Here is a 9,265-nt window from a genome sequence, read left to right on the forward strand (position 1 = left end):
CAAGACACCCCCAATAAAGGAGTGGTTCTGCAGGTGGTGACCACAGACCACTTCTCAGTTCCTATGCTTCCTGGCTGATGTTTTGGTCACTTTTGAATGCTGGCGGTGCTTTCACTCTAGTGGTAGCATGAGACGGAGTCTACAACCCACACAAGTGGCTCAGGTAGTGCAGCTCATCCAGGATGGCACATCAATGCGAGCTGTGGCAAGAAGGTTTGCTGTGTCTGTCAGCGTAGTGTCCAGAGCATGGAGGCGCTACCAGGAGACAGGCCAGTACATCAGGAGACGTGGAGGAGGCCGTAGGAGGGCAACAACCCAGCAGCAGGACCGCTACCTCCGCCTTTGTGCAAGGAGGAGCACTGCCAGAGCCCTGCAAAATGACCTCCAGCAGGCCACAAATGTGCATGTGTCTGCTCAAACGGTCAGAAACAGACTCCATGAGGGTGGTATGAGGGCCCGACGTCCACAGGTGGGGGTTGTGCTTACAGCCCAACACCGTGCAGTACGTTTGGCATTTGCCAGAGAACACCAAGATTGGCAAATTCGCCACTGGCGCCCTGTGCTCTTCACAGATGAAAGCAGGTTCACACTGAGCACGTGACAGACGTGACAGAGTCTGGAGACGCCGTGGAGAACGTTCTGCTGCCTGCAACATCCTCCAGCATGACCGGTTTGGCGGTGGGTCAGTCATGGTGTGGGGTGGCATTTCTTTGTGGGGCCGCACAGCCCTCCATGTGCTCGCCAGAGGTAGCCTGACTGCCATTAGGTACAAGAGATGAGATCCTCAGACCCCTTGTGAGACCATATGCTGACACATGCACATTTGTGGCCTGCTAGTGTACACGGGGCATTAGGCTCACGCGAGTCCTTTGTGACTCACTGCCAGTGACACTGGACATAGCTAGCTAGATAATGTTAGCTAGCTGTGTTAACCGGGTGCTTTCTTGCCTAGTCATAGCTAGACTACCGATGTTATACAAACAAAAACACTAGCTAGCTCAATTCGCTAACTAATATCACATAGGCTAGACCCTAACCGTATTGACTTAGCTAACTGTTAGAGCACAGGTGGCTAGCTAAGATAGCTAGCTAACATTAATGTTAGCTGACGTTAATAATGGACAAACTTTGACAACAACCATGACCAGTCCAGAAATGAAGCTAGGTGCAATGTCACAAAGTAATTAGCGACTGCGACGAACTACACTACTACAAATACAATAGCTACAATTACCAATTTTGAACATTTTGGTATTTTCTCCAGCTGGCCTCGACTGTTAACCAACTGACTGATTTTCACAACGACCGCTGGAAAGACAGGCACCGAGTTCGGCTTGAGCAGCAGCCACCGCTGCTGGATCGTGTATTTCATGTTCCTTTAGAGCAGTGGTTCCTAAACTTTTTATAGTCCCGTACCCCTTCAAACATTCAACCTCCAGCTGCGTACCCGCTCTAGCAACAGGGTCAGTGCACTTTCAATCATTGTAAGCCTGCCACACACACTATACGATACATTTATTAAACATAAGAATGAATGTGAGTTTTTGTCACAACCCGGCTTGTGGGAAGTGACAAAGAGATAAGTAATAAGATAATACTAACCAATACTTTTGCTCTTTATTTAGCCATCTTACATATAAAACTTTATTTGTTCATCAAAAATGGTGAATAACTCCCCACAGGTTAATGAGAAGGGTGTGCTTGAAAGGATGCACATAAGTCTGCAATGTTGGGTTTTATTGGAGAGAGTCTCAGTCTTAAATCATTTTCCACACACAGTCTGTGCCGGTATTTAGTTTTCATGCTAGTGAGGGCCGAGAATCCACTCTCACATAGGTACGTGGTTGCAAAGGGAATCAGTGTCTTAACTAGTGATGTACCGATATTACATTTTTGGCCAATACCAATATCCGATATTTTCCTTGCCAAAAAACCCGATACCGATAACCAATATTTAAAATGTTTGCATCCTTTTAAGCATTCTAGTTAAATAGTTAACACACATGGACACAGCGGTTTAAGGCACTGCATCTCAGTGCAAGAGGCATCACTACAGTCCCTGGTTCGAATCCAGGCTGTGTCACATCCGGACGTGATTGGAGTCCCATAGGGCGCTATCCGGGTTTGGCCGGGGTAGGCTGACATTGTAAATAAGAATTTGTTCTTAACTGACTTGCCTAGTTAAATAAAGGTTGCAAACACACACACACACTGACCAAAAAGTTATTTTGTTGGCATTTACATATGTCCCCATTACCAGTAAAACATAATCAAAACATATTTCTTTCACTTACTTGCTGTGCTGTTTTGTTGTTCATTTCATTCTCAACCAGGATTTCTATGGAACGCCATTTGGGTCTTTGCATGTCAAAAAATATATATGTCAAATAACACTATTTGATGTGTCAAATAAGCTTGTTGACCACAATCAGGACCTGAATATGACTGCACGTCGCATACTAATTCAACGCCTTAATACATTTTTTACGTAGTTATTAAACATTGATTACACGATCACCCGTATTTCATATGTCACAACGATTCGTCCATACGTATGCTATGATGCTGGTAAAAGTTGTCTCGCGCACACAGTGTTGGTCATAAAAAAAAAGCTAGCTATCTAGCTCATGGATGCAAACAATGTTCTTCCCCAAAAACATAGCATAACAACATAATCTGTTTCAGTAGCTATCGTTAGCTAGCTAACTATATAGCTAGGTGTCATCATCTAAAATAACCCTTATTTATAAGACAGTTCTTTTAAGTGTGGCCGGACCCATCTATGTGAAGCTAGCCACAATAAGGATTAGCCACAAGTGGACTTTGCGGTTAGCCTTCAAAATAGCGGTATGTCATTGACAGTGATGCAAATGAATACAAATAGTATATTTGAATAGATCATGCTAAACGAGGTTGGAATGTTATATAAATTCAACAAAAGACAATTTGTTAATTTGACAAAAATCTGTTGAAATCACACTGGATGTATTATACTTTAGAATTGCATTGTGGGCAAACTTATGTCACTGTACAGCCTTACCTATGGATTGTGGATCAATAACATGGGGTATGAGTCTACTCAGTGACACCCAGAAAACATTAGCATTGTAGCTCTTATTGCGGGACTCTGAAACAACTGTGAATTGAGCCACATTTATTGTCAACCTATGTGTATTGAACACTATTCCAGAGGAAAAACAATACTGCGTGGATGTTTTGGAGTCTGATAACTCAGAGGAGAACATTGGGAAAAAATATATTGGGTATTGACTAGACTGATACCCCATTTCATTGATCCCCAATCCTTAGGTAAAGCTGTACAGTGCAATATGAATGTCAATACACACAATAGGCTGACTGGGGAGGTGATTTCACACAGTCACAGTCCCGCGATAAGAGCTATAACTCTAATATTTGTGTAAACTCTTCACAGTTGTGTTCTGTGGGTGTCACTGAGTAGACTGATACTCCATTTCATTGCTTCACATTCCAACCTTGTTTAACATTATCTAGTCTAAATATGGCATGATTCCACCAATTGTAACCTTCTGCATCACTTTCAAAGCTGTACTTTTATTTTGAAGGCAAACCGCAAATTCCACTATTGTGCCTAATCCTTCTTGTGGCTAGCTTCACGACACATAACCCAGTCAGGTCGAGTCTCACTAGCCAGATGAAGCTAGCTGGCTGCTTATAACGTTAGCTTTGGGCACAGGGTTAAGTAGCTGGCTAGCTATCTATTTTCATGAACTGAAGTTCAACTTCAATAGGCGAACAACAAGATCCTAACTGGCTAATACTTACAAGGATTCCTAAATCATTGCTAAGAATAGTGAAAATGACTGCAGTTTCTACTGGTCATTGTTTTCAGGCTGGTTGTAATGGTCCTAGCTAGGTACCCCAGAAGTTGCGGTCGATCAAATAATGCTTTATTACCAACGCGGTATTGTAAACACATGGTTCATGGCTGGTGTTTGCAGACTTTTTTGTACAGCTTTGACAGTGCTACTGATAGTAGTGGTGCCACTTGGCTTGCACATGCAAATTCAGAACACACAACATTCTATAATAGAACTGTGTTATTTGATGTGTCAAATTAAAAGCTTATTTAACGCGTCACAGTGTTACTGTCAAATAATGTTATTTGACGTGCATCTTTTTTTGACACGCAAAGACCCAAACGGCATTCCATAGTATGTCATGAAGCAAATAGCAGTGACGCTACTACTGTGTAACTCCGGTAGGGCAACATCTGAACAATAGCGCACTTCGTAACATCACGTCATTACGTCATGTACCTACCTACGTTATATCGGTATGCATGTTAGCTTTGACATCGGTTTTTCACATCGGCATTAAACTAGACATCGGGCCGAAACCAATGTTGGCATTTTTAGCTAATATCGGCAGATTCCGATATGTTCGCCGATATATCGTGCATCTCTAGTCTTAACAGTGCGATTTGCCAAGGCAAGAAACTCTGAGCGCAGCCCTATCCAGAAATCTGGTAGTGGCTTCTGATTAAATTAAAGTTTCACAGAAATGCTTGTTGCAATTTCAATTAGACTCTCTTGTTCAGATATCGGTAAGTGGACTGGAGGCAGGGCATGAAAGAGAAAACGAATCCAGTTGTTTGTGTCATCCGTTTCGGGAAAGTACCTGCGTAATTGCGCACCCAGCTCACTCAGGTGCTTCGCCATATTACATTTGACATTGTCCGTAAGCTTTAGTTAATTTGCATACAAAAAAATCATACAATGATGGAAAGACCTGTGTGTTGTCCTTGTTAATGCAGACAGAAAAGAGCTCCAACTTCTTAATCATAGCCTCAATTTTGTCCCGCACATTGAATATAGTTGCGGAGAGTCCCTGTAATCCTAGATTCAGATCATTCAGGTGAGAAAAAACATCACTCAGATGGGGAGTTTCTCACACGACTGGCCTATCATGCAAGCGGTCAGACAAGTGAAAATATTGGTCAGTAAAGAAACTTTAAGCTTGTCTCTCAATTCAAAAAAATTTGTCAATACTTTGCCCCTTGATAACCAGCGCACTTCTGTATGTTGTAAAAGCGTTACATGGTCGCTGCCCATATCATTGCATAATGCAGGAAATACAAGAGAGTTCAGGGGCCTTGCTTTAACAAAGTTAACCATTTTCACTGCAAACGTCTTTCAAGCTGTCAGGCATTCCCTTGGCAGCAAGAGCCTCTCAGTGGATGCTGCAGTGTACCCAAGTGGCGTCGGGAGCAACTGCTTGCACACGAGTTACCACTCCACTATGTCTCCTTGTCATAGCTTTTGCGCCATCAGTACAGATACCAACACATTTTGACCACCAAAGTCCATTTGATGTCACAAAGCTGTTCAGTACTTAAAAAATATTCTCTCATGTTGTCCTGGTTTCCAGAAGAGGACGTCTTCCTTAATTGACCCACCATAAACGTAACAGACATATACCATGAGCCATGCCAGGCCCGCCACATCTGTTGACTCATCCATCTGTAACGCATATAATTCACTGGCTTGTATGTGAAGCAGTAATTGTTTCAAAAACATCTCCTGCCATGTCACTGATGCTTCGTGAAACAGTGTTGTTTGATGGAGGCATTGTCTGTATAGTTTTTTTGGCCTTTCCCCCCAGCATTGTCCCAGCCATATCCGTGGCAGCAGGAAGAATTATGTCCTCCACAATAGTATGGGGCTTGCCTGTCCTAGCTACTCGGTAGCTCACCATATAAGACGCTTCTAGCCCCTTCTTATTAATGGTACCTGTTGCTTTTATACATGTCTTACTACTCGAAAGATGTATTTATTCTCACTCATTCAAAATGTCATGTTTCGTTTCTAAATGTCTGCGCAAGAGTAACGATTAATGTGATATGAGGTCAATTATTTGAGTAGGCTACCTGTATTTGACATTGTGTTGTTATTTCGATGAACACTGGATGGTTTAATTTTATTTTTGGCAGTGAAACGAGGCTACTCAGGCGAGAAGAAAAACTCACCCAAATGTATAGCCCCGTTGGAAAATGTAATTGTTCTGTTTGAAAATGTGAATATATATATATTTTTTATGTGAATCACATTTGTATTTGGCTTACCCCTGGCGGCATTGCCAGTTTGGGAATACCTGCTTTAGAGGTAATGCTAGCTTCCTATTAAGGATACTTCAGCAAGCTACGATGTTGACAATTGATGATACATGTATGCTGCTATTTGCTATGTTGAAAATTACAATCACAGATTTGTAAAACAGATAGGAAATAGTAGCATCTTGGTGATGTGAGGTCTCAATCTTGAATTAAAAACTTTGTTTTGGGTCAGCAAAAATGTGACATGCAACCTTGGGTTATGACAAATAAACACTATGACAAAGTTACACAGTTGGTGATAAAATTAATAATTTACCTGGTTTAGATACTCTGTTTTATTTCCTTCTGTCTCCTCAGAATGGGAAGGCAGTCCATAGCTACAGGAAAATGTTCGATGTCTCACAAATATGAGGTGTGCAAAAATAATGAATGTGACATTAAGCAGACGTTTTTATCTAAAGCGGCAGTATGCATGGGTTCATTTTCAGTTTGTGGCCCCGGGAATCAAGCCCAAAATCACGACGTTTCGAGCGCCATGATTTTTTCTATTGACTGCTTTGGTCGTTATTTATTTAGCTATTTTAATAGGCTATAGACTACATTTGTAACAGTTTAATAGTCTACTGCAATAATTCAACATACATAGTTGTAGGCTGCATCACTCCTTCAGCCTAAATAGCAGATTATCAAATGGAAGACATAGGCTAGGCCTTTGCGTTCCTCCAGGCTGCGCCGTGCACGCGCAACTATTGATAGGCCTACGTTTTTAGAAAATATAATTATTATACCTACTAGGCTACAACACACTGCAATGAGTAATTTATTATTATTAGTACACAAATGTTGTGTAGGCTGTAAACTGCAGTGATGTAGGATCATTTGAATTACAAACGTCCTTTTGTGTTTTATGCCTAAATAAAGCCCTGATTATACAACCATTTGGATCAGTTATGGGTTTATTCTCAACAGTTTACAAAGTCCAGAAAATTACATTAGGCCACTCATATGGTGTATTTTGTCAGGATGTTTCAGCGTTTACCGATAGGCCTACTATAGAAAAATAGGCTATAGCCTATGACACTGAGATGTGCTGTCTGTCGTGGATCATGTATTCCAAATCGTCCTAATATTCACATGGCCACCAGTATATGCCTAAAAATGGTTAATGCCATTATATTAAGCCAGGATTGTCTGAAGGACTGAAATTAATAGAATTAGTGCGAGTGAGGTTCCCCCAAAAAATCTGTAGTAAAATCAAATGAATTTATAGCATAGATTCTCTACGGTCCTTCTCCATCTAATAGCCTAACGGGCCGAATGTTAGCTTGCAAGTGACCCAACAAATTCTAGGTGAAATTATTACATTAATTCGTTTTTTCTTTATTCTTCCATCACCTGCCGAATAAAGACCTCATATGACCTACTTCTGAAAAAGTTAAATCGGGCCAGATATGCTGAAGTGTACTCGGCCCGAGTACCATTAGCCAGAACCCGAGTAGCCTAATATGATTCCGCTGGACTCAGGAAGGGCTCGGCCCGTATGAAGTCCCCCGAGTCGGAATAGGCCCGAATCCACCGTGTTGACTGTATCAGACCCAGAGAACACCAGCAAAGACCAAGACAGACTACTTCAAACACAATAGAACACTGAAAACCCATTGATGAACTCACACATGTACAGATTTACAATGTATTTATAAAAATGATCTCCATATTAATTTCAGGGTCAATACCTTGGGATTCTTGTGAAAACATCGCCATCTGGTGTATTCAAAGTGCAATTACAGTCGTCGAGGATAAGCGCAACCAAGGACAGCACCGTAGCAGACAGCGTAGAAATTCGTTCAAGCCGGTGTCCGGTGTAAGCATTTTGTTCGAAGACTATTACAACGAAATTAAATGAATAAGAAATGTAGTACTTTTAAAATAGAGTTCAGACCGTCATCTAGGTTAGGACTAAAGGAGTCTTAACAATAGACCGTATATAAACCATAGACATGTAGGGTGTTTTCACACATAGTCCTCTTTAATATAACCAACCTCAGTCCTATTTCAAGTGAACTCTGGGGTAGAAAAAAAAGCCAACGTTCTCAGTTCTCTTTGTATTCACACCGTCCTTACCTTTGAACGAGGACTGAAACTCGTTTGCCAATGCACTTCACCTATGTTGTGGTGCGAGTCCTCCTTGCATTCACATTGCTATGTTTAGAAAGGAACCAAGATCTTTTTCCAACATTCAATCAATGCACTGTGGTTTTTACAAAGTACAGGACAAGCCATTCCATCAGACTGTGTTATCGGACAGCTAATATATTATTGCATTTATTTCAAAAGTGAGACATAATTGTAATCAGAAGATACTATTAACAAGTAAATATTATTGGTAACAGAATAAATAGCAGAAGAATAACTGCAGATTAAATAACGCTGTAATTGACAATTGTACACCCAATTTAGGCTACTGCCTCTTTAAGAGCTAGTATATATTTTGTACCATATATTGTGATTCTTACCAAACATGTTGTCGTCTTCTCACACTATTCAAACCCCACAATCGAATTAACAGTTAATGAAGCTCTCTTAGCCGATAGATCACATATCGCAAACAAATAATCTGAACTAAAATCTGAATTTTGTGGCAGTAATGTGAGGGGCTATGACAGGGGTTAATGGTGTTACAGCAGTGTAGTGCGGGAATAATGACAAGAGAACCTGGGGAGTTTTGTGTTCACAATGTCATAGAAAAGGCAACCGGACCGCGGAATTCAAGCCAACCGAACCCAGACAACCTCTCGTGATGTTCTCACTTAGGCTCGTTTCGGGGTCTGAGTTCCTTTGGAGTGTTCACACTGCAAAAAAATTAAGCCAACCGCACTGAGTTCACAAAAAATTGTCTGTAAGGGACCATGTGATAACACCCTTAGTTAGACTGAGGACATTCATGCTGCCATGGGAGTCGCCATATATTGTTGCATAAACCATCACAAATTTAGCTTGAACAGAAACACATACATATGAACATTCGTGGACATTGTATGTCAAGAAACGAAAATATCATCATTACCTAGTGTTATAGCAGGTCTGTATTTGTTTTATAACCAAAAAATCAAACCACATAACTTCCGACGAGACGTCCATCACGTGAGTAGACTTGATTCACCAATCACCGCG

The sequence above is a fragment of the Salvelinus alpinus genome, chromosome 30, assembly GCF_045679555.1.
Source record: "Salvelinus alpinus chromosome 30, SLU_Salpinus.1, whole genome shotgun sequence".
Taxonomy (NCBI): domain Eukaryota; kingdom Metazoa; phylum Chordata; class Actinopteri; order Salmoniformes; family Salmonidae; genus Salvelinus; species Salvelinus alpinus.